Raw genomic sequence first — 26,647 nt, 5'->3', positions numbered from 1 at the left:
TACCTTATCTGTCCTGTTTTTCCTTGTCAGGTCAGAGAGGGTAGCAGCTATGGTACAATAACTGAGGACAGGGTCTATATCATATGAGCGAATTGCACAAATTGCAAACACTCAATATCGAACGTACCAGACCTCAAAGTGCATTTTCTGAAATCGCTGTACAGTGAAGAATGGAATATTTGCCCTTTCCTCACTGTAGTGCGATCTCGGAGTTGGAATATATATTTTGCAGGGGGCATGGGGGGTGCAGCCCCCCACAATAGGAGGTTCAAGGTCCGGTACGTTCGATATTATGAGCGTTCACAATTTGTGCGATTCGCTCATATGATATAGACCCTTGGGGGCAAACCTTCTATAGTACCCCAATGTCCCTAATGCCCTCGCCTGCTTTTTGGTAACAGTGGCAAGACATGCCTGAATGGTTTCCACTTTGGCAGCTTCGGGCCTGATCTTCACACTTCCCACTCTGTGGCCAAGATAGGAAACCTCTGCCATACCCACCTGACACTTACTGGACTTAATGGTTAACCCTGCCCTCTGCAGTCTGCCCAGCACCTCTCTGACATGCTGAAGGTGTTCTTGCAGGGAATGCCTGTAGAGAGCAATATCATCCAGGTAAGCAAGGGCATAATCTCCTGCTAAGAAATGATCTACCAGCATCTGAAAAATTGCTGGGGCATTTTTCATCCCAAAGGGCATCTTTGTGAACTCATACAAGCTGAAAGGAGTCACAAAGGCTGACCTCTCTTTAGCATTGGGAGCCAAGGGCATCTGCCAGTAGCCCTTGGTAAGATCAAAAGTGATTGGATACTTAGCCCCACCCAGCTTCTCTAGGGCTTCATTGGTCCTAGGCACAGGGCAAGCATCTATGTGACTATTTAGCTTCTTGTAGTCCACACAGAACCTGATGCTGCCCATCCTCCTTTGGTACCAGCACCACTGGGGAGGTCCAGGGACTGCTAAATTCCTGGATTACTCCCAATTCCATCATCTCCTTTATCTCCTTCCTCAGAGTCTGACTTACTCAGACACCCTGTAAGGAGCCTGCTTTATAGGTCCTTGGGGCCCTGTATCCACATGATGCTGCACCAGGTGTGTGCACCCTTGTTTCCCAGTGAACATGTCCCCAAACTCCTGTAACACTACAAAGATTTCTCGAACCTAGGTAGGGAATAGCCACTGGGACATTGTCACCCCTTCCACTGAGGTGTCAGTCCGAGCCTCACTGAGGAGATCAGTCACCAGATGCCCCCTCAGCCTCCACCTGCCATCCACTGCAAATTCTAACCACAACGGCCTCTCTATCATGGTAAGGCTTCATCATGTTAACATGGTACAATTTGTGCCCCTGCCTCCTGCCTAGCATTTATACCATGTAATTAACATCACTGACCTTCCTTACCATTTAAAGGGTCCCTTCTAAGCTGCCTGCAGTTGTGTATAACAGGAATGAGAAAGTACAGTTGTGTACACTTACCATAAATGTAGATGTTCGAGTGTATTCACTGTTGCAGTCATCACACTTGGGTTATCCTGCCAGGGGTAGCCCGAATACCAGAGGCTTAGCATTTCTGCCTCAGCTGCTGTCACTCCAGGACTGTGGTCAGGTCATCAGTGGTATAAAATCAGGCAGCCGACACCATTACCTCAGTTTTTCTTGCCCCAAATGTCAGGAGCCCCCAAATAGGGAGCTAGGTTATGGTGGAAGAATACCACCAGTAGAAAGTAAATACCAAAACATCCATGTAAGGAGTGAGGAATAGAGAGACACAACGGATGGAGGATGGGAAACGAGGACTGCAACAGTGAATACACTCTAACATCTACATTTATGGTAAGCGTACACAACTGTACTATGTTCTTCGTGTTTCACTGCTGCAGTCATCACACTTGGGTTGATTCCCAAAACTGAAAAGGGTGGAGGCAGTCAAGAAGACTGAGGGCTGGCTAGAATCCCCTGCAATACTGCAGTTGCAAAGCCTGCCTTAGATTTAGAGAAGATAGGCAGGTGGTAATGCTTGGTGAAGTTATGAACATAACTCCATGTTGCAGCCTCCAGGATGTCCCTGGTAGGGAGCCCCCTGAAAAAAGCTGCAGAGGTGGAGGTTGCCCTGGTGGAATGTGTCCTGACCCCCTTAGGGGGCAGTTTCCCGTGGTATTTGTAACAGAAATGGATACAGTGTGCTATCCATTTAGAGATTGTTTGGATATGGCCTTGCCCTCTGCCCCTGCTGCAAAGCTGACTAGCAATTAGTCAGTTTTCCTAAAAGATTTAGTCCCATCCAGGTACAATCTGAGCTGTCTGTGCACATCTACAGAATCCTTTCCCCCTTGTTTTGTGGGTTAGGGAAAAGGGTGGGCAAATGAACAGATTGGTTGAGAGCCACACTGGACGCCACTTTAAGCATGAAAGTTGGGTTAGTCCTGAGGGAGACCCTGTCAGCATGAAAAAATGATGAAGAGCTCTACTGCCATGCGTGCTTGTAGCTCTGAAACTCTTCTAGCTGAAGTGATGGCCAGAACCAAGGCTGTTTTCCAAGAGATGAATTTTAACTCTGCTGAAGTGGCAGGCTAAAAGGGGGTAGTGTGAGTTTTTCCAACACAAAGTTAAGGTCCCAAACTAGGGTAGGAGCTCTTCTCGGAGACCTTAAATTGTTAGACCCTCTTAGGAACTGTTTGATGAGGGGGTGAAAAAAGAGAGGTGGCTGAGATGGCAGAGGCATCCATTTTAATAGAAGAGAAGGAAAGGCCCCTGTGTAGTAGGTCTGCTAGGTAATCCAGGATGAGAGGTATGGAGGGCTGTGCTGTTTCAGCTCCCCCAGGTGCAATACCTTTTCCACTTGTTAGCACAGGATTTTCTAGTGCTGGGGCGTCTGGCCTCGCGTATAACATCCAAGACTTGCTTGCTTAAACTGGCAACTGGAGGAGAGATCAGGGAATAAGCCAGGCTGTCAGGATCAGGGTCTGCAATTGTGGATGCACGAATTCTCTATTCTGCTGAGTCAGGAGAGTTTGGATCCGAGGTAGGTGCCATGGTGGCAGAGGTGACAGACTGCGCAGCATTGGGTACCAGTGCTGGCGTGGCCAGTCTGGGGCAGTCAAGATTGCTTTTGGTTTTTCCTCCCATATCTTGAGTAGTACCCTTGAAAGCAGAGGTAGAGGGGGAAATGCATAGATCGAGAGGTTTACCCATTGAAAGGATAGGGCATCCACTTTCAAGGCCTTGCTGTGAGGTTCCCTGGTGCAGAATTTGCTGAGCTGGTGATTGTTGTGGGAGGCAATGAGGTCCACCTTCGTGGTGCCCCATTTCTGGGTTACAAGGTTGAAGGTGTTGTAGTCTAGCTGCCACTTATGTGGGTCTAGGAGGTTTCTGCTGAAGCTGTGTGCCAAACAGTTTTGGGAGCCTAACAGGAATTGTGCTTGCAGGTGAATTTGCATGGCTGAAGCAGTGTGCCAAAGGGTCATGGCGAGCCTGCAGAGGGGATAAGAGTGAGTTCCTCTCTGCTTGTTGATGTACCACATCACTGTGGTGTTGTTTATTTTGATCAGTAGAGGCCCCGGGGAGAGTAGGGGTCTGAAAGCTGTCAACACCTGCTAAACAGCTAGTATCTCTTTTTGGTTGATGTGCAGACGTATCTGATTTGGGCTCAAATGGCCCTGAATGCATCTGCCGTCCAGGTGTGCACCCAGGCATACTCTGATGCATCGGTGGTTAGGGTCTGGGCAGCGTGGGGTTTTGAGAAGGGAAGACCCTTGTTGTGGTTGCATGCTGCCCACCAAAAAAATCTTTCCTTAGACAGGGTATCACAGGTATGATAGGTTCCAGGTTCTGAGAGTGTTGACACCAAAGGTTTTTTAGGTACCAATGACGTTTCCTCATATGCAGTCTGGCATATGGAATGAGTAGAATGCAGGATGCCATGGACCCTAGAGTTTGCAGGATTTTCCCTGCAGATAACTGGGTTCTGGTGGCTAATTGAGAGAAGTAGCCTGTCATATAGGCTTGTTTTTCTGGAGTAAGGCATGCCATCTGGGATGCTGTGTCCAGGCTTGCTCCCAGGAATACAATTTTTTGAGTGGTTACTAGTTTGGATTTCTTTTCTTTTATAGTGTACCCCAGGGAGGTCAGTAGGTGCTTTGCAAAGGTCAGGTGCTGTAACAGTTTTTCCTGACCATCTGCCTGAATCAGGTAGTCGTCTAAGTAGGGGTAAACCTGAATATTCCTTTGTCTGCAAAAAGCAATGGCTGGAGCCAGGCATTTTGTGAAAACTCTGGGAGCAGTGGATAAGCCAAAGGGAAGCGCAGAAAACTGAAAGTGCATAGATCCTGCTCTGAAACGTAGATGTTTCCTGCAGGAATCCCTGATTGGGATGTGTAGATAGGCCTCTTTTAGGTCTAGGGTGGCTAACTAAGCATTTCTGGATAGCATAAAAAGAAGCTGCTGGAGGGTGAGCATTTTGAATTTTGGTATCACCACGAAGGTGTTTCGAATTGATAGATCGAGGATTGGGCGCCAGGTTCCCTCTTTTCTGGGTACCAGAAAAAGTCTGGAATAGATCTTGGCCTATCTGGTCTGCAGGAACAGGCTGTATTGCCCTCATGGAGAGAAGGGAATGGACTTGGTTTTGTGCCTCTGCCCACTGATTTGGAGGAAGATATGGGAACCCTTTAGGGGTAGGTAGAGTATGGAAATAAAATTTGTATCCCTAGGACACTATGTTGAGAAACCATTGGTCGTTGGCGATAGAGGCCCAGTTTTTGTCATGGGAGGAGAGTTTTCCTCCTAGGGGCACAAGCAGGCGGGCAGAGGTAAGGGGTGGATATATAAAGTCATTGTGAGTTCTTTCCATAAGGGGGTGGCTTATCACTCCCTGTTTTTAAAGTGGAGGAACTCCATTGCTTAGTTTTCTGCATTCCCTGGGGCTGCTGTCTTGGAGGCCTGCTTCCCCTAGGTCTCGTCTGAGTTGGTCTTAAGGGGGCCAGAAAGGACCAGTGCTCGGAGGGGCAATGCCTACTGAACCTCAGAGGCTGGACTTGCAAGAAGTCTGTTTGCATAGATTTAGCTTTTTCTTCCATCTTTTTTAAGACCTCTTCTGCCTTGGTGCCAAACAAATTATCTTTGTTCAATAGTGCGTCCAATAGTTTTGATTTGACATGGTCTGGCAAGGTCTGTTCCTTAAGCCAAGCATGTCTTCTAAGTACAGAACCTGTGACTGCTGCCCTGCAGGATGTTTCTAGGGCATCAAAGCCACATTGCAAGGTGTGTCTAGTAACTTGGCTTGCACAATGCATAAGCTCCTGTAATTCTTTATTTTCTGCACAAGCCGGAAAGGTAGATATTTTTTGTTTAAGGAGTTCCATAGTATGTTGCTGGTATTTCAGCATGTGGAACTGACAATTTACTGCTCTAATGGCAAGAGTTGCAGAAGTGTACACTTTTTTACCCCATCTGTCTAAAGCTCGGGAATCCCTGCCCGAGGGGGAGGGATTCTTAGTTCTGGTTGCTTTTATTCCTTTAAGTCCCTGGGAGATGACCTCTGGGTCAGTAGTAGGATTTTTGAAAAGAAATTTGTGAAAGTCAGGGACTCTGTAATACCGGTCAGGCTTCTTGGGAGCAGGAGGTAGGGTGTCAGGAGTTAAACTGGATTCCATAAAAACATCATCTACAACATCCAGGACAGGAAGAATGGCTAAAGGACTGTGCTGTATTAAATCTAAGAATTCCCCAAGTCTCTTTTTGGACTGAGGATAGTCCTGACACTCCCATTGGAAATGCTCCCTTAAATTATGTAGGGTTTCACCAAATGAAAAATCCTCTGAAGGAGAGGCATAAGGAATTGATTCCACTGCATCTGAATCCTCATAAGCAGACAAGGGTTGCATTTCTTCATATTCAGAAACTTCAGAGTCATTGGACTCCTGGTCAGATAAAACTGCTGGTGACAAAACTCTTTCTTTTGGAAGGGGTAGGGTGGCTTCCCCTAATAAGCAAGATAATGACTTCCACCATTTTAAGGATTTGAGATTGAGGCATGGAAGCAGGTGCTTGAGGTTGAGTCGTTTTTTTTTAGGTGTAGTTCGTACCCTGGGCCTTAGAAACTCAGTAGGTTTAGAAAGAATTGAAGACGTGAAAGAAGTTGTTTGTCGGTTTGTGTCTAGTATCGGTAGTGTGAAGAACTTCCTCAGATGCCGGTGCCTGCTCAGCAGCTCTGGACCCATCCAAGGTAGGGACATCCGCAGGATCCTTAGCCAAAGAGCCTCGCGGCATACTGGACTCCGAACGGGTCTCGGTAGCGGCCTGCAAATCCACAGAAGAGGGCATCAGGGGTGGCAAAAGCGCCTCACTGAGGACCGCCTAACTGGCGACTAGCTTAACAGAAGCATCGTCAGCAGTTTTGGACCTGTGCGGTCTGTCTCTGTCTTTATCCTTACGTTTTTTCAGAAGATCAGTAGTCAGATGGCTTACCAAAGCCATTTCAGAATATGGAGATCGAGAGCGAAAATATTTAGCTACAATAAAGGCCTGATGACATATAGTTCTGGCATTGAACAAAGCACAAAACCGACCGTGAGGGACGTCGTGGTCTGGGCCTACACAGGTGATGCAGTAAGAATGGAAATCTCGGTGTGGTATTTGCTTTCCACAGGCGAGACAATTGTTTACTTTTTCTGACATTGGTTAGAGCAAGAAAAAGGATCCTCAACGGGGTACTTAGCTTTAGAAGGCTTCAACTTCATTTTGGAAATGTAAACTCAGGTAGTGGCTGGCACTCATGTGAACTGCTTCTGCTTCGGGCTCCTCAGCAAGAAAGACTGATGTAATGGTGTCGGCTCTGCCTGATTTTATACCACTGACGACCTGAAGTCAGTCCTGGAGTGACAGCAACAGACACAGAAATACTATGCCTCTGGTATTCGGGCTAAGGGCTACCCCTCGCAGGATAACCCAAGTGTGATGACTGCAACAGTGAAACACGAAGAACATCCATCATGATTCTGGCTCAAGCATTCCTGTCATATCAGACCTTTTTCTGCTGCTGGGCTCCTGCCAGGTTCTCATGGGTCAAACCCATGAGCTCCCTAAAATTTGTCCTGAGGTTTAAGGACATATGCCACAACAAACCCCTTGTGGAATTCACTCATCACAAATCAAATCAAAATGCCCCCTTCACCCTATGCCCATACAGCAAATCAAAGGGTGAAAAACCTGTGGATTCCTGAGGCACCTCCTTATATGCAAACAATAGATGGGGCAAATATTTGTCCTACTCTCTTAGACTGGTCCGCAAATGTCCTTAGAATGGTCTTTAGCGTAGAGTTTAACCTCTCCACAAGACCATTAGTCTGGGGGTGGTAGGGGGTTGTCTTTCGGTACTTCCTCCCACAGCGTTCCCACAGACAGGCCAACAGGACTGACATGAAATTGGCACCTCTGTCAGTCAGTATTTCTCTTGGGAAACCTACCCTGCTGAAAATCTCTAGCAAAGCATTTACCACCTTCATTGCCTCAACGGAGGACAGAGCCACTGGTTCAGGGTATCTAGTAGCATAATCTACTACCACTAGGATATACTTTTCTGAGGAACTTGGGGTACTCGGAGGTCATGCAATATTCATAGCTACCCTCTGAAATGGCTCCTCAATCACAGGCAAAGGCAGCAAAGGAGCTTTGACCTCATTTCTTGCCTTGCCTACTTTCTGGCATTGCTCACAGGTCCTGCAGTATCCTGTTAGATCCCTGGCAATCCCAGGCCAATAAAACTTCTGCAAAATAAGTCTCTTGGTATACTTAATGCCCATATGACCTGCAAAAGGAATGTCATGGACTATGGCTAGAAGTGCCAGATGGTAGGCTCTGGGCACTACCAACTGCTTTATTACCTCATCTTCTAGCCCTCTCTCAGGGGTCCACTCTCTGTACAGTAAACCTTTGTTCCAGTATACAGAATCCTTTTTTCCTTGAGAATCAACCTCCCTCAAGCCTTGTAAAGGTCAGAGCTGAGACAGTCTCAACTCTCTCTTTGTAACTCTTCCCAGCTCCCCTTCCACAGAAGTCTGGTATCCTCTCTGACAGTGGTGCCTCACTGTAAGCCTGGATACTAATACTACTACTCCCCTCTGCCCCTGCAGTCACTCTGTCCAAGGGAGCATCAGTACCCACCAGCAGCTGTGGCTCATCTTCAGTCTCACTGCTACACGGTAGCACCCTTCCCTGAAGTAGCCACATCACCAGTCCTGGCTTCAGGTGTGCAGTCTGTCTGGGTCTCCATGAGGCTACCATACCTACATGCCTGTCTCCAAACCTGACTACATGTCATTGCATGCACACAAGGTACGGCATTATCAAAATCATTCCCCATCAAGAAATCTGCAGGAATATCCTCAAACACACCTACTTACCCGATTCCTTTTCCACCCTCCCAGTCAAGGTGAACTCTGGCCAAAGGCATTTAGAATGGGATCCCTCCTAAAGCTCTGACTGGAGAGGACTGCCCAAGCAAGTACTGCTCCTCTTTAACCATTGCAGGCTTCACTATGGTTATAGCAGAGGCTGTCTCGCTTGGCAGTGGCCTGTTTTCCATCCATCAAGATCAGATATAAACTCTGCTGGTAATTTGGTGTCCCTGTTGTCTCCAGACAACTTACCACTGGCATTCTGTTATTCCCACTTACTGGCTCCCCAACCCTTTGTTCCCCACCTTGCCTCTGTGGACATCTATATGCTATATGGCCCCACTAGTTACATTTAAAATATTTAACCCTTGATCCTGGCTGTGTACTTGAACTAGTGGCTTTCCCTGTTACTGGCGGACTTTGTTGTAGTGGTTTAGGCTGCCCACCATGGGTTCTGTTATATCAATGTGCAACACTAGGTATCCTTTTCCTGTGCAGTGATGCCCTGCTAGCTACGTATAGGTTTCATCTGTACAGATGCATTCCCTGGCTGCCAACCAGATTCTCATGTCCTCAGACAAAGTGCTAAGGGCTTGTTCCCATACCAAAAGGTCTGCCAGCCCTTGAAAAGTGGTGACCTGACACCCACTCACCCACCTATGAAAATAAGTGCTTAACTCAATATAATCACATACACTTTCATCTGCCTTGCATCTATGCTCACAAAACTTTTTTCTGTAAGCTTCAGGTGTCAACGTAAAACATTGTAACAGACAGTGCTTCACTTTATCATAATCAGTATCAGACAATTTCGAAACAGTCACTTTACTGTGGAGTAAGGTGGTGAGGAAATGTACCCAGATCCCTAGGTCGACATTATGCTGTTTGCATACTTTTTCAAATATATATGACTAAAACTATCAAAATGATCACACCCTCTTGGTACTGAGGAAGAAGTGAACTGACCTTTATTGCTTCTGGGATACGGTTATTCCCTTCCCCATTACCGCCATGATCCCGGCAAAGAGAGTCAGCCATGATCCTGGCAAAGAGTCAGCAATTCATTTTCATGTTACCTCTGCCTCTCATTTTATTCAGCTTTCAAATGCTGCAGTATCTCTGATTCTTCTTCGACCTCCAAACGCCACAGTCTCTCTGCCGATTGTAATTCCAAACGTTTGGACTGCAGTTCAAGTCTCTAACTCCAGACGGATATTTAAGTCCTCTGAGGAAAAGTTAAACTGTCCTGTTTCTGAGTTGTACATCCCCAATGCCAGCCTCGTTGTCTTCCTGGTTGCTGGTCTGTGATGCATCTGTGATTAAGGCTGCAATCATTTTCCCTTTAGTCAGGTTGGTATACACCAGTCCTTTGGCTTGGCACATCTCAGCCAACTGGTTCTTTGTCAGCTTGCCATAATCCTCTGCTGATATCCTTGCCTGCTCTCCCTGACTAAGCTAACAAAAAGTAAATAAAAAAACTATTGTGATATGAAACTCAATGTCTACCATGTGGCTGCTGAGAGCACAAACACCTTCTTTAGTGATCACTGCTTACAGGCTATAGGAGTTCAATATCCATGCCACTGCTCACCTCTATGTGAGCATGTGATGATCCCACCACTACCATGTGATGGCCACCAAAATATGACGTCCCCACACTGGGTCAGTAATCAAGGAGCCTGAATCCTCACCACTGACAGTGGAGAGGGATGTGCACTTGGGATACAAATGGATACACTCAGGATTTCCTGATGCAGACCTCTCTGCATCAAGTACAATTTCACGTAAGAGCACACAGGGAACACACTCAGCCCAGGTTCTGGATGTCTCTATATCTGACACCCCCCAGGTCCCCAATAAAGCTCCTCACTGGTACAGCTGTAGGGTTAGGTCCTCAGCCAAGTGTCCAAGCCAAGCCTTCCATCACCCTCTCTGTAAACCCAGTGCTTTGTTTCCCTGCTCCAAGTAGCTGACACACACACACACACACACACACACACACACACACACACACACACACACACACACACACACACACCCCTGGGAAAGGCTGGCACAGGCTTGCCTGCTGTGCCCCCTTCTGCCCACAGTATAAGGTAGTTTACCACCACCAGACACTAGACACTCTCCAATCATCTACTCTAAGGCCCTTAACAAAGGGTGTCCAATTATACTGTCTAATATTAATACTAATACAAATGGTAGCAGTTCACCAAGATGGCTAGGCCTTCTGGAGTGGCCCACACAGTGTTATCAAATAAATATAAGAACTCTCAAAGGTTAGATGCTTTCTACGAGGACCAGCCAGAATAAACGTTTTAAATACATTTAATAAATAAAAAACATTAAAATACTGAATATATATGTACAGTAAACCACAGAGTTCAAATAATAGAAAATATTGAAATTAACACTGAAGGACAGACTCGTGCAAATAAAGAAAAACACTCTCTAAGCTAAGCTTCACTATATTCCTGACTAAATCTAAAAGAATTACTGTTCCCTAGTTAATTCCTTACTACCACAAGGTAAGATGCTATGGGTGAGGGTCTTTCTAGTCAGGCTTCCCGAACAGAATACTCAATACTCTGAGATTTTTCTTTGTAATATCTAAAATATAATTTCCAAGAGGGTTGGCAGAATGACCTCATCGCTTCTCGCAGTATTCCCCTTTGAAGCAGAGACAGGAATTTAGCACAGACAGCCAACAATGCACATCAAAATGTTTATGGCAGTGCCTGGGGCCTCCCCTCTTCACTGAGCTAATGAACAAAGGATCTTTCTCAAACAGTGTCTCCGGTCCTATTCAGCACTGTGGGGTGATGTTTTAATGGTTTAACAGTTCATTTACATTTCCCTTATTTTTTCTTAAAGCTAACCTCTGCTGTGCCAGTATCCTCTATTAAAACATATACATTTTATTCAGCTACAATAATACATGTACATTTCTCTTCATTTCAGCAGGGTGCACTATTGATCCATTTCAACACAAGCACAGCTCAAATACATTTTCAGCACAAGCATCTGTACAAAATCAATTTGATATACAAAATGACATACAGTTGTAATACAAGCTTCATGCATAAATCAGTTCGATATTCACAGGACATACCATTCTTTACAGAACTCCGGCTGGCAATGTTGGCACTTGCCCATATTATCACAAGAAGTATATGCTAAATTCACCGATCTCTCCTTCAAGGAAGAACCAGAGTCCTTGTCAGAAGAAGTGCTGCTTTTGGACTGTGACTGGTGATGGTGGTCAATGGCTCTGCATGATCATCCTTACCTGGCTAAGTGCTGGCAATGATTACCAAGCATGCATGCCATTGATAAAAATGCTCTTTGGTTCATTTTTAGAATACCATATAGCACTGTTATTTCCTAGAAGAATACAGTGCATTGTATGTGGTTGTGTGTGTGTGGGAGGGAGGGCTATGACACATGACATTAACATCTGACACTCAAAGAAACAGCTCCTTTCCAGAAATTTATCAGCCAACATACCATACACTGTTGGGTCTACCTGACCAAATATTTGGCAACCTGAAACCTTCATTCCTAATAACATCACGAACACTAGATGGAGATTTGTTGTTTGAATGATTGTGGCTTCAACAATGCCAGCCTCATGGCACTAAACCCAGTACAGATATGCAAGCTGCTGCAGGCATGTCCACCTCTAGAAGTGCTGGATAGAGACTGGCAGATGAAACAGATACCAGCAGCAGTAACTGTATGCATCCTCAAGGCATATGGGATACAGTAAACATAGTTCTAGATTGTAACATCCACATTGAAGGTCCTCTCTCCCTCAGCCTCTATGTGACAACATTCATTTCTGTGTATGCCTTCTCATGGAGAAGTCATTCCCATAAAAAAATAAATGGATACCTGCATAATGGCTCCCTTTTATTAATGCTTCAATCATGTTCATAAGACCTTTCTATTTCTCCAGGTTTTCTTAGTGAACCCTGCACAAATTTGGCAATAAACTGAAATATGAGACTAAGTGAAAATGTACCTAAAATGTGAATTGTTGTATGGTATCTGATGCCACAAGTCACAAAGGCCTTTTAAGCCTACACAAGGGCATACTCCAGGAAACAACAGTTTTCTGGAAGTGTAACCAACAAAACATATAAACACCACAGAAGTATAAGAAAATATACACCCAAAGGGCACTTTTCCTTCTGAAAAAATATCAAGAAATGATCTCTGGTACCATAACTAGATCAATCCACCACAGATTTCTTGATGTGATGCGCATATGTCTGTGGCAAAAAAGGGGAAAAAAAAGAACTGCAGATGGCACACGAAGAGTGCTTCTTATTTAAAATGCAAGCATGCGGCCTCGTGGGGAGCAGCCAGCCCACATTCTTATGTTTTCAGATATCAAAGTCTGGCTGGTCACGCAGACATCTGTACTCGCCTAATTCCCATATATCACAAATCATACTTCAACAATGACCTCTACAAAGAACATCAATGCCTGCTTAATAATCAAACTACACTGTTTCTTTTTAACAAAAGAAAACAAACTGTTTCACTTTAGTGTGAAGCAGCTAACATGTTAATATCCTGTATGCATTTGGTTGTTAAGCAAAAGCTCTTCTGGATTAGATTTTTCTGGAAATACACTGGAAGATGAATGGCCTGATTCAAGGTACAGTATGACAACAGTTAGTAGGAGTTCTTAAGAATGCACTGCTGTTACGAATAATCAAAAAAGGTGTCTTCTGACAAACACTTGGAGTACAGAGATTCTTCTGACTGAAGTAACGGCTAACAAAGTTAAGGTTTTCTTACTTCGTTTCATGGTGTGTACGTTTTGGTCCTAACCACACTCAGATTTGGGTTTGACTGGCTGCCCTGGTGCTGGAGGCAACAGCTGGGAATACATTGGAATAAGTGGCTGGTGCTAGCATGCCCACTCTTGGAGTAGGAAGTTGGCAGAATCCAAATGCAGGAGAACCATCTGCTCCTATAACAGGACACTTGGAAAGCGAGAGCTTACTAACAGTGTAAAACCCTTTAGATGAGCATAGCAGGCATAAAAATGCGTGCATATCTGTAATAACTCAGCATTGCAGGCAGTGAACCACACTGTCCAGCCAACAAAGGGCATGTGCTAGAAGCACCTAAAAAACTTCCTTACCCACCTAAGTGATGTCAATGATCATCAAGTGCTCAGCTTCCTCTCCTGATCATTCTCCCACACACCCTAGGATACCTTAACTAACCAACAGCAATGTAATCTGATGGTAGATAAAGGGAGTTAATCTTTCCAGTACAAATTTTAAACTCCACAGATAAGTGGATACTTTATTGGTGGCCCTAAGGAAAAAAAAGTGTGACAAACTATGTTGAAGCTTCTTCCTAAACACAAAGAAAAAAAAAACTGAAGAATGGTGAACATTCAATGAAGAAAAGTGCAATTCAGCATTTGACAGAGCTAACAAATACTAAAATTGTCTGAGTTTTAGAAGTGAAAGGAAAAACACATGTACCCCATCCAGACTGCAAACAGTTTCCATTTGGACTCGTACATCAAATGGTAAACTCTCCTATAAACAAAGGTTATTCGAAAACTACATGTAAAGTTTTAAAACTAGATTCAGTTGTATCCTTATCAACCTTGAAAAATACTTCAGCACTCTGGGATCTGGGAGGTTTCCATAGGGTAGACCAAAGAGGTGGTGACCCATTAATGGAAATGGCTGAGTAGGGACTGTGGAAAATGCTGAACTTCATAAACCAAATCTGGCAGTGCCAAAGAAAAGGCACTTAAATCATCTTCATGTGGTCACCCTAAGCTTTGAGCAAAACAATTCAGAGAAGATGTAAGGTAGAAAGGCAGAGACAAACCTCCCACTCCATTAAATGGACAAGGTACCACACACCAAAGGTTACAGATCTGTTCAAGCAAACAGATCTATATATAATTTGAAATAAGAAACAGATCTATAATCTGCCACTCATTCTGTGGGGCTGTAGACTGACACAGAACCTGCTATATTGTTGGAGACTCTTGGAATAAATTGGGAAAAAGAAAATATCTTTCCTCATGGCCCATTCCCAAAAAGATAAAGTTTCCTAACAGACAGAGGATAACTTTGTTCCTCCTGTTTACTGATGTAGCACATGACTGTTGCTATGTCCCTACAAACCAGCATAACTTTCAACAGCTGCATATAAAAGGCTTGCAAGGTCTTCCTCACTAATCCCAGAGTGATGAGCTTCATCTTTTAAGAACAGTCAAGCTCCCTGTACAGTCTAATCATTCCAGCTCTGGAAGGAAGCATCACTTATCAGAAACACTGTCAGTACATGGTAAGAAAAAAAAACACATTCCTTTAAAAGTCTGAAATGTCTGTCCTAAAATTCCCCTCCTCTTTGACTTTAGAGAATATGAATCAAATCCAACAAGCTCCACTATAGAGATGCCTTTTAATGACAGGAAAGGAGCTGCTAAAAGCATTTTATCTGCAGTACAGCAAATAGAACTAGTGAGCCCAATACTACCCATTAGAAAATACACATTTTTTGGAATGGTCTGGTTTTAAAAATCTACTATGACATGAAGAAAGATGTAAACTTTCTCCCAAATATGGAATCCCATCAGTCCTGAAATAAGCCAAGCCAAAAAAAATAAAATAAAAAAACAACTCACTCTGGATACAGTCACTTGTGACTTCAAAATGAAAGTGAGCTGCAGAGATTCAAAACAAGGCACAGATCTATTTCCTAACGTAAACAAACTAGTGCTTTTTGTAGGGCTACAAAGACACATATGAAAACAAAATTCAGTGTCTCTGACAAACTGAAAAAATGAGGCAACTGGTGAAGATATAGAGAGCAGATGAAAGCTCAAAAGACAAGGTCTTGAAATGGTCTGTATTTGAATTTCAGGAACAAATATAAGCTTCCTTCAATTCTACTGCACAGGCCAGTCCTCCTGGTTTAGAAGGAGAAGAACACACTTGAAACAAATTTTTATATTCCTTGTAAACAATATTAATATTTATCCTTCCATGTCCAGGAGTGGACTCTTGATTTCCTTTTTCGGTGAACTAGATGAACAAATTATCTTGAGTAGTAGTTATTTTATTACACTAGAGGAAATGATTCAATATATTACAAAAATGACAAGTTAGAGACTGGAGAAATTGTTCCAATTACACTCAGGTCACAAAAACCTGCAAGGATCAGAGGGTAAAACACTAGCAACTTAAAATATTAAAGCTGGTGAAAGAAAAGAACCAACATGTCAATAAAGGAGTAAAAAAAACAAAATAGCAAACGTAAAATAAAATTATAACTGTAAAACTGCATTAACTCAAAAACATTTTGCACCTTTGGTCTAAATTTAGCTCAACACAACACAGTTTTAACTTTCAAAATTAAGACTTCCTAAATTCTAACATTTGTTTGATATGGGTTACAGCTTTCTCGGCAGAACTGACCTGCCATGCTTACAACAATGTCAGAAGGTAAGCCACCACGATAATCTTAAAATGTGCAGCCACAGGGCAGCTAGCATTTTTTTGTAGGTCTTAAGTACTTGCCAATTGGCTCCACCTCTATTCAACCAACTGCCCCATTCATTCCTCTGTCACTTGTTCCCCTGTGGAGGGCAAGTGTTTGGTATTTGGGAGCAAACTAGTCCTTCAATCCTGCAAATCTGTCTTACTCCCACCCCATAAAGTGTTTCCATGCTCCACAACTTTTATTCTCAGGAGATGCACGAGAATAATCATGTATGCATAACCTTCTGGCTATGAGGCTTGTTGTAATGCAGCTCACTGGCAGCTGAAATGTTTGACTTAACGCTAACTCAGAGACCACCTTGGGCACGAAGGACATTTTAGCTCAAAAATATTTGTTCTTGGTGAAAAATGGTGCAGGGTTCCAGGAACATCAGGATTTGTGACTCAAAGAGATAATGGCTACCATGAAAATATTTCTCCAAGACATGCATTTAAAATCAGTCAATGCCATTCAAAAACAGGAAACACAAGTTTTATCATGACAAAGGATGAAATTCAGATCTCAGGGTGGACCCAATAGCTTCTTGCACAGCCAAAGGTGCATGACCCACCTTCAAGAGAAGTTGACCACTGCGAAACAGATGGGAAGGCAAAAGCAAACTAAAACAGTAAGTGTGTGAACCTTAACTGAAACATAAGCAAAGCTCCATGTTAAGTAAGGTGCTTAAGTAGATAAGGACTTGCTAACCAGAATCTGTTTCAGGGGAGATATGGCAAGATGCATACAAGAACAAAAATTTATTTCACTTACCCAAAGAGGATTTTCTGATGATTTTTTTTCTTGGGGGGGGGGGGGGGTTCTCATTAATATGGAGCACTTCATGGGAGAAACTCTTCCAGTGGGGAATCAAGGGTCTGTCCATCAGGCAGTTAGCTTAACAATGCTGAAACTAATGTGCCCTAATGCTGGGTCAGTAGAATGTAATTCACGGGCAAGATGAAGGGATCACCTTTTTTAGTTACAAAGCAAGAAGAACCAAGACTACCTCTACCAGAAAGGGATTAATAGTATTAGGTTTGGTTGTTCTGCTCATCTAATAGTATTAGGTTTGCTTGTTTTACTCTGGCTTTCATTAGGACCCTGGACAAGATCCTAAAAACCCTGGATCCAACCCAATTTGGCTTTGTCAAGGGCTATTGATGAGGGCAAATCTGTGTAGACAGCATACCTCGACTTGGCAAAGGCCTTTGACAGAATCCCACAACTCAGGTATTACTGATAAACTTAGCAAACTGAATGTAATCCCATTTGCTGTAAGATGGGCTGCCAACTTGATCACAAACTGGTCAGACGTTATCAAAGTGGGTGACTCCACATCAACCAGCAGACCGGTCACCAATGGGGTACCACAAGAGTCAGTGCTGAGCCCTCTACTGTTTGGTATACACTTCTCATAAATTCAGGCCAAAACTAAGGGGCTGTGACTGACCAGGTTTGCAGACAAATGCAAACTGGGTGCAATTACTGAATACCCAAATGATGTCAGTATACTTAAGGAGGGTCTTATGCAGACCGACTGCTGTCTTAGTCACGGTGTAAAACTAAATACAAAGAAATATATCATCATTTCCTTTGATAAAAACAATGTCCCTTCACACTATCACACACTAACAACAATATCCTATGTATCTACGAAGTGGTAAGAGATCTGAGACCACAGGTAGACTGCGGCCTTAGCTTTGACCACCATGTGTCTACTGTAGTAAGGAGGGCTTTCTATGTAGTACACTTGATTAGCAAAGGCATCACCTCTAGAGCAGAGGAGGTTGCAACCTCTCTATACTAGTCACCAATCAGGCCCATAATCAAGTATAAACGACCCTCTAGGCATGTATTGTACAAACCACCTGCAGCAATTGGACAGACCTCAAAGGTTTCTAATTAAGATGATCAAGGGTCTCTAGCATGTGCCTTACACAGACTGACTAATGTCCCTGTCAATGTACTCAGTATTGTATAGACTTCTTAGGGGACACTTATGCCTGGCTTACAGAGCAATCTCCAACCCAAACCTAATGAATTTGCTACACATTCATAAATCAAACAGGACTAGAGCTAGCCATTCCAGGAACCTAAACATGGCCTGCAACTTGAATAGGAAGTACTGGAGGGACAAATTTGTCTCCCAGTGACTTCTGCGCCTTTGGGATATGCTGCCAATTCATGTAAAGCACAGCACCTATATGACACTGTTCAAAATGAACCTTGATGAGTGGACAGGGCACTGTAAATTTTTACCGGGAATAGAACTCTCAACCCTCCTGGACATGGGCAGTCATTAACAAATACAGTCCCGAGTATTAACTAGAGAATCTATGGTAGTACATTGGGATGAAATGGCTGGGCTTGAAATTACCTCCAGGTTGATATCAGAGTCATAGGAGGTTACTAGGCTAACAGGATTGGGAGAAAACGCATACAGAAGCTCTGTCTCCAAGATGGATGAGAAAGCAGTAGCTGCCTAGGGTTGCTTGTTTTGGAACCATGACCAAAGCCTCCTGGCCTGGCAGTTTTGGGGACAGTCAAAGATATCCATCAAAAGAACATCCTCAATGTTGTGTAAGGGACTTGATTTCTGGATCCAACCTCCACTTGGGGGGGGGGGGGGTTGACAGAGGATCTGCTCAGGTGGCTGGACAAACTGTTACACTCTAAATAGACGAATATCCTGCTGAAGAGCTATTTCTCATGGGAGTGGCTGCTCCCTTCTTGATGTGCATGTAATTGTGCTGCTGTCTGGGACTTCTGTCAGCATCTTTTTGTTACTATGATGTGGGTCTTATGAGTCCAGTTTTCTGGACCCAGAGCCATCTGACAAGATCTCATCAGTATTTGACTGTTCTGGGAGAGGGGGTGAATGGCGTTTGCAGATTTCAACTCACCTGAGGAGCCCACCAATGGAACTTCTTTGAACAGAGAAGATAATGGGTAGGGATCTATCCATAAGAAGCACATGTTGGAGGGACAGGTTCTTTAGGTACCACTGGATCTTCCCATAGTTGAACTCTGTCAAAGGGATTTGAAGTATGAAGACAGCCATGTGCTCCAATACTCAAAGCATCTCCTTGACTGTCAGACAACTCTTCTTTGCAAAGGAACAGAAGGTGTTGAAAAGGAGAGCACCTGGCCTGTGGTATCTACCACTGCTTCCCAAAATGTGTAGAATTGGCAGGAGACAGCCATGACTTCCGAAGTTAATGTAAATTTCCTGTGTGACATGAGGCAGCAAGGTTCAAAGCCTTCTGGAAAGAAGCCTGAATTAAGCGGTCATCCAAACAGAGAATGCTGTATACTGTACGAACCATATGTGCAAATAGGATCTTGTGAATATACTGGGAGCAGTTAAGAGCACAAGGGACAAACAGGTAAACTGAGGATAGGGGCTGTGAGAATAGCTCTCAGGAAGCATTTCTGGAAACATATTCAAAAGCCTGAAGGGTTGGGGATGGCACAAGCCTTGGAGATATCCATGCCCAACAGGTCATGATAACTATTCTGGGAGTATGATATCTCCTTTAAACCCTATTTATAAAATGTTACAGTATAAGATTTAACATCTCCCCAAAAATTAAATCCTAAACTGAAGGTCCTAATGACAGTTCTTCAATGCTGTATGTATCACACCTTAAAAGGAAATACATTTGGGAGGCTATGGCTTGTGTCCTGGTCCTCCTTTTCAATAATGTCCAAGTTTTACAACAGGTTAGATAAAGTAACTCTTCTCTTACCTGGGGCTGAGGTACACAGGTACTAAACCTGGCTGCCACCATTGGTGGGATATTAGCCCTTTATCAAGGCCACATATTCAGCAGATTTTCAGTAACCAAAGAAAGCTGTCCCAAGGCTTGACACTTAATCTTGAGATGGGTAAGCACTTGATGTCCAGGAAGGAAAAAGGTTGTTTATATTTAGAAATAACTGCAGACTGTCCTGGAACAGATGGCTGGGATATCAGACTAAAAGCCACTACATGGGCAAAGTCATGTGCTGGCCCACTGCAAAGCCTGGTGACTTGGCGTCTAGTTATGTTATCACATAACTAACTCTGATACTAACCCACTGTTGGCCTTTAAAAGACCATCAGCAGATGACTGAGTAATAGACACTATGGCTGAGGGCTTGTGAACATACACACCCACAGAATCAGTACCTTCAAGTCTGTGCAGGACTGATGGACTTTTCACAATCTCATACACCCTGCTGTTTCATTAACTACAAATTTTCTGTTGTCTTTCCAACAGTGGCACTTAATTCTCAACTTCTTCTAGACCAAAGAGGAAAGTGGAAGGTGCTGCTCCAGTTTAAGCTGCTATAAAAGTAAAAGTCCCAAATGATGGAAGCAGCCTCAGCCATGCTAAACCAACATAGGGGAGCTGAGAGGCCCCAGCCAGGATGAACAGAAAAGGAGTAGCTTGAAAACAGATTGTGGTTCAGGAATGAGAGTGAACCTTGGCTTCTAACCAAAAGATCCAAAGTTTTTGTATAAAACCTCTTCAAAATAAGTCACCTTGCGTCAGTATTTGGATTAGATCTTTCATCTAATAGACTTCATCAGATCAGGAAAAACTTAGTAATACTGGCTAAGGCATTGCTCTTTTAACCCAATTTCAGCAAATGGATGTAGAACAGTTGTTCTGACTTGTTTTCTTATTAGCCTTTTAAAGTTTCCCCAAATGTCTGTGCTTCATTACTACTAATTTGCATATGGATTTCAGAATTAGACTTTTAATTGGTTGTAATTGAAGCTCACAGATTGGTTGTGCTTCCTTACTACTACTAATTTGCATAAGGTTTTCAGAATCCTTCTAATTTAGTGGGTCTTTCTCAAGTGAATACAAAAAATAACCCTGTTTTTTCTTATCTTAATCCATAAACAATAACAGTCTTATTGTGTGTACCATTCCAGTGCTAAATAGGCCTACCTTTTAACAATTTTTGTACATTCGAGATTCCTCTCATTACAGAGACCGCAGTACATATATAATGGTTAAGCTGAAGGGACAATAATTCCTTGGCTTAATGCCTGGAGCTTTTAGTGCTCCAGGCAGTCCTTCAACTGTACAGATTTTCACAGAATGTCCAGATTTTTTGGCTTGTATTTTTGGTCTATTCCTCAAAAAAAATGTTTTTTTTTGACAAATGACTGAGATAATTCAAGGATTAAAGTCAATAAATAATGACATTCATTTGAGTTTCAAACCTCATATCCTTCAGAAAATGTATGGTAACACAAAATCCTGTTATTCTAGCAACTTTCTAAGTTTATAAAAGCTAATTTTAAAGTGTGCCCCTATTTTTGGCCTTTGTCCCCCCAGTTTTTCAGGCTCTGTCCAGATTTCTTGTAGTAAGAAGTAGAGAGGTATGGCTCCAGGACAGCCTTGAGGGTATTACCTCTACTCTTCAAAGTTTTCCTTTTAAAACAGGAATTCTTTAATGTGGCCTTAGACTGATCCCTCTTGGAGGCAAGAAAAATGCACTGAAGACGGAAATCATTTTGTGGGATCACCCTATCACAGGCTCACTTATTCTGGGATGTCAGTACACTCCAAAAAATTCAAGCAAGAAATTAGAACTAACAACAAGTATACTAACTTTAGCAATAACATGATAGAAGCAAGAAAAATCACCAAAAAGAGTACCTACCACTCCAGAAATCACACTGAAGAGAGTGATGGACACAACTACTAAATGCTATGATCGTGACAAAAAATGAAAAGGATAGAAAGAGAAGAGCAGTCTGCACAGAGTATGAATCTGGCATCAACACTGTGGTAAAGAAAGTCCATTCAGGGAATGCTCTATACTATGAAAGGCTGGAGAGCAGAAGCTCACCTGTGGCAAACTTCAATTCATTATGAATACTACAGCAGCAATCCATTTGCTGAACATATAGCTGCTATAACCAACTGTGTTAACCTTTTGCAGTGAAACTTTGCTCAGAAGAATCCCAAGCAGTGAAAAATAAATCCTCTACAGCTCACAAAGGCCAAGACCTAAGTAGACTCAATTCTGCTTGGTAAAAGAGGAAACTGAGAATCAAATGTCAGCAGCATAAATATTCATAATGATATTTTGTGATGCAAAAACTGAAAACTGCAATAGCTATGGTGTTCTGACCTCTGAAACAGCATTTTCCAATGGTTAGGATGCTGTCTGATGGGAAAATAAAACATAATTTGATTCAACGTGTTTTGCTTAGAAACAGAAACACACTATCCTTAGAACAAAGAAAATGTACAATTCTTACAGTTTCCTGAATTTAAACAGTTCCCTGTTGAACTATCAGCACCTGTAATACGGATTACTGATATGGAGAAAGAAAAAGGAGTGGAAATGCAAGAGACAGAAGACAGAACATATCTCTTCTCATTTAAACTTGTTCTGTTTGCCTCCTGCAACCCCCACACCACCTGAACTTATATAAGGCCAACTCAGAGATCACCCATACATCAGACAAAAGGGAATATTCCGAGATATGGCCATCTCAGACTTAATATATGCAAGTCCATTTTTATCAGTTATTCAGTCTTCATATTACAGTCTCAACATCTCAAATGTATGTACTTAACTTACTGCTGTGAAGTCACAGTTTAATGAGCTTTCACCTCTCCAAAATTTAGCTGTGGCAAAGAAGATGGGGAATTAAATGGGCTGATTTAAAAGTACAACTCTGATATCATTATCAGGAGAAAACAACGGGTTGGTCCTAATGAGTATGCAGTCTTTGTAAAATACCAAACATGGTTCTCTACAGATAAAGGTCTGCAGACAGGAATCAAGTAAGCAAAAATGCCAGTGACTAAGAAAAAAGTCTTCCAGGAGACTAAAGGGCCATTGAACCAGGTAGTTCAAACAGGGGATAGACAAAACTGTCACTCATGAAATTTAAGGCCAATGAAGAAGAGTGTTTTTTTTTTTTTTTAAGAAGGCGAAGATGCAAATTCCAGGAAGTGGCCATGTAACTAATTAGTACTTGGTCACACATCTACCATTCACAAACTTGGGATAAGCAAAGATGCCACAGATATGTATGCTGAACATGAAATAATCTGAACATGAAATAACCTGAGACCTAAACAGTATAGGTGCATGACACATGTCAAAACCTCTGAAAAATCCAATCTGCTAAAGCAGCCCAAGATATTGTCCTGTACATATGTAAGGAACTCCTTCTTTTACCAGAGTATACCTAAACAAGTAGGTGGTTTGTTTTTAGCTTTGATCACTTCTGAGACCTTCTACTGAAAGACCCAAAAGAAGAAAAAGGTCTAAATATGGAGACAGGCCCTGAGGTAGTACTGTCTGCCGCTTTATCTGTAGAGGACTTCCTTGGCAGGAATTGGGGCAGTTTCCTGTAATACTAGTAACCACAAGGTCTAAACCATCTCCATCTCACCCAATATGGTACAACAAGCATTAATTATTATCTTTTTTTCACTGAATTCTGTGGTTAGATGAAGAACAAGCACTACTGTAGAAAACTGAGTACAGGAATACTCTCCTTCATAGGACAGAATGTGTTTATATGAACCCTGTCTCGACCAGTTAAAGAATAGTGAAAAGGCTGCGTAGTAAACAGGTTGTTTCTGGTATAACCCTCTCTTGATAAACTTGACCAGATAAGACCTTGAATATATAAGCTGCAGTGGACGACAGGAGTGAAGGTTCAATGAGCCAGCACGCACATTAATTTCTCAGAGTGTGCAAAGTATTGTTAAGATTATGCAAATGCCTATGGCCAGTTTAGAACATACATTCTGAATAAGGGTTAAAACAACATTTGCAGTCTCTACTCATGTACCTTATGAGCCTGGCTGCCTCCTCAGAATGGGAGTCACGGGATCTATTTTCTCAACTTCCTTTCAGAGCTTTCGCTATGAGAAACATCGTCTGTAACAAAAACTAGTTTATGTGGTACCCACTTGCCTGGGTGTCCAGTTCTCATGAACGACAAAACAGCAAAGACAAGCTTCACATTTTACTAGCTATTGTCAGGACCTTCAAATTACATTGCTAAAAGAAGGAAAAGCTCACACCGGACTAGCAGGAACTGTCCACCCCTCCCATCTACTGTACCACCTCCACCACCTTTAGGTGTGCAAACAAAATTGCATACAGAACAACTGCCATGAGGTCAAGGGGTTGCAGGATCGTATGACATTGCATCCTCCAATGTGTCCTTACCTAGGCTGTCAAGGTCATAACTTCCGGGGCCCTTTCTATGGGCAGTAATGAACATGCTAAAGAATATCCAACTCTGGCCAATGCATGTAGTTCTCTAAGCTGTCCTAGGTCAGGACCTCTCCCTCCCTGTTTAACGAGACCTACACGGTTTGTAATCAAGGAACTTCATAAGCCATGGCAACTGCCACACTGTCCCTTGATGGGTCCACTATAAGACAGTTATCAAGGTAGAGGAGGTCCTTCTCCTGCAAGGCCTCAGCCACCATACCGGTCATCTTAATAAAACAACCTGGGCTCACAGGAGAGACCAAACAGCAGCACTGCATACAGGAAATGATGCTCATCCACAGTGAACTTGAAAAAGCTAAAATGATTGCACAGACAGACAATGTCCCTGGAGTACATCATGTTCAACACCTCCATCGTGGGGGGGGGGGGGGGGCAAAAATACTGGATGGATATGTAACTGTTACTCTACAAGAGGGGGTTCAACTTTTCTAGAGAACATGGATGTGACCAATAAGAAGTGTAAGGGGGGGCATCATAGAGACCCTTCCCTGTGGCAAACACTTACTTCCTCTTTTGAAGGTTGTCAGCCACATTCTGGGAGATCTGACCCATGAGAACATCACCTCAAAATACAGCAAGTAGCATGGCCTGGCTTAAGCTCATTCTTCAAACAAGAATTTAAGCCACACTTTCCTGCAAAAACCCATTACCACATTTGCTGCCTTTATCGCAGCAACAGCACAGTCAAAATTATAGTGGGATATACAACAGTCCCCTGCAAAAGAATAGCCACAGTAAGGGCCTTTACCAGGTCCTTCTTGATCCTAGACTCAAGTGTGTGTGCGTGTTGTGGGGGGCTATCAGTATTTTTGGCACGATTCATTAAGGAAAACTAAAATCTAGATAAGTGGGATAAATAAAAGAGTGCTCATAATTCCAGCAAGGCACATGAGATATCCCTCTTACATCTTGTCCCAAACATTACACTCCTTATCGAACATTATAGTGTAAGCACTGTAGTGTAAAAGGTACTCGGATCTCAGGAGAGTCTGTTTTAGGATGTTTAGTTAGTATGCCATTCCTCTTTATTAGGGGATGGCAGGCCAATGAAGACTATAAATCTTTTTAGGAGTAGATGAAGCAGAATATTAATTCCAGCAGGCTGCATACAAGTCCATCCACTAAAACAAGTTGAATGTGAAGGTTTACCCAGGGCATTCAATCGCTCTTATCCAGATGCCAAACAAAGCTTTCTGAAAGATATAGGTCAGGCCACAGAGGACTTCATGAGTCTGAAAATTTACCTAAACATTGAGTTATTCACTGCAGAGCTCCCTGACTCAGAAACAAATTTTAAGGTCCTCAGAATCCCAGTCTCAAGACAGTGAAGATGAAAAAGCCTTACATTTACTAGCAGTGAGTTGGTTGGGGGATAAATCTGGGCTGACTTAGAATTTTAATGTGGTGTACCCCAGTAAGTCTTGAAGCACCTTGCAGAGTCTAGTGCTGGTACCACCTCATGTTTCTTAAGTTTACTGTCTTGCACCTCCATGGATAGCTCCCAGCATAAGTTAAACTAAAGTATGTTTAATGGCTGGGCTCGCACCATAAACCCAACTGGTGCAGGAAGACCTGTGAAGTCTCTTCTACTCTGCCAGATAAATCCTGTAAGACCTGGTGGGATGTCTGGGAAGAAAACTCCTTGCCCAAGTACTACTACAGAGACCGCTTCAAGGGGATACAAGTACCACACTAGGTGACAGTCCAAGCATGTTCCAGATGCTCTAATGTGGGAGAGGTAACAGATAAAATCCAGGGTGCACTCCCCAACATGGTTGTCAGGAGTGTAACTGGGTTCCTCACATTGTCAGCTGATAAAAAGGGACAGCTTGATCCCCTTTCAAACTGGAGGGAAGTTAACTAATCACAAGGCCACCTCATGGGTGGACCTAGCAGGACGTAGATGTGACTGATGTTTGGCTTCATAATTCTTTACATTTTACTACTCTAGCTTGAGAGAATGTGAGAGATCCTCACCCTGGCCTAGTACTGGCATTCTCAGTCACCAACTTGAGAGTGCTGAAGTAGGCCTTGAACTTTCCTACTTGATTACTGTGTGCGGCAGTGCAGTCACGTGTGTGTGTGTGTGTGTGTGTGTGTGTGTGTTCAAGTTAAAACTGTGACAATGATTCACACTGCTCCACACCCAAGCAGAAACAGGACAGCCATGTCTCCTGGCTTGTGCAGTAGAAATCACAAAACAGACTAGACTTAATTGTTTAAAGCACTAATTGTAGGATCTTCTCAAAGATTAATCCAGGATTCATGGCTTAAACTGTGTGGCACAAGGATGTAGCATCCTTCTAAACCTGATGCAGGATCACGTCATTCAGCAGCATAGCTTATGTATGTCTTCACTGCAGGAATGGTAGAACATTCAGGAATGTACAAAACCGGGGACATCAGAAAAGGAATCCCAGCACTGAAATAACATTCAACAATTTAATGT

General features: G+C 43.0%; 2 protein-coding genes across 3 annotated transcripts in view; both read right to left on the bottom strand.

Moving 5' to 3' along the window:
- Window positions 1–26,647, bottom strand: part of POLR2G (RNA polymerase II subunit G) — a 357,869-nt gene that overhangs the window by 30,670 nt on the left and 300,552 nt on the right. The gene's annotated exons all lie outside the window — the stretch shown is intronic.
- EEF1G (eukaryotic translation elongation factor 1 gamma) overlaps window positions 1–26,647 on the bottom strand; it is a gene marked incomplete at its 5' end in the record, with an annotated part of 807,249 nt that overhangs the window by 730,501 nt on the left and 50,101 nt on the right.

Source organism: Protopterus annectens, chromosome 6.part1 (genome assembly GCF_019279795.1).
Source record: "Protopterus annectens isolate FY-2018-M chromosome 6.part1, PAN1.0, whole genome shotgun sequence".
Lineage (NCBI taxonomy): Eukaryota > Metazoa > Chordata > Ceratodontiformes > Protopteridae > Protopterus > Protopterus annectens.
Note: the sequence above shows the minus strand (reverse complement) of the source record. Positions and strands in the feature narration are given on the sequence as shown.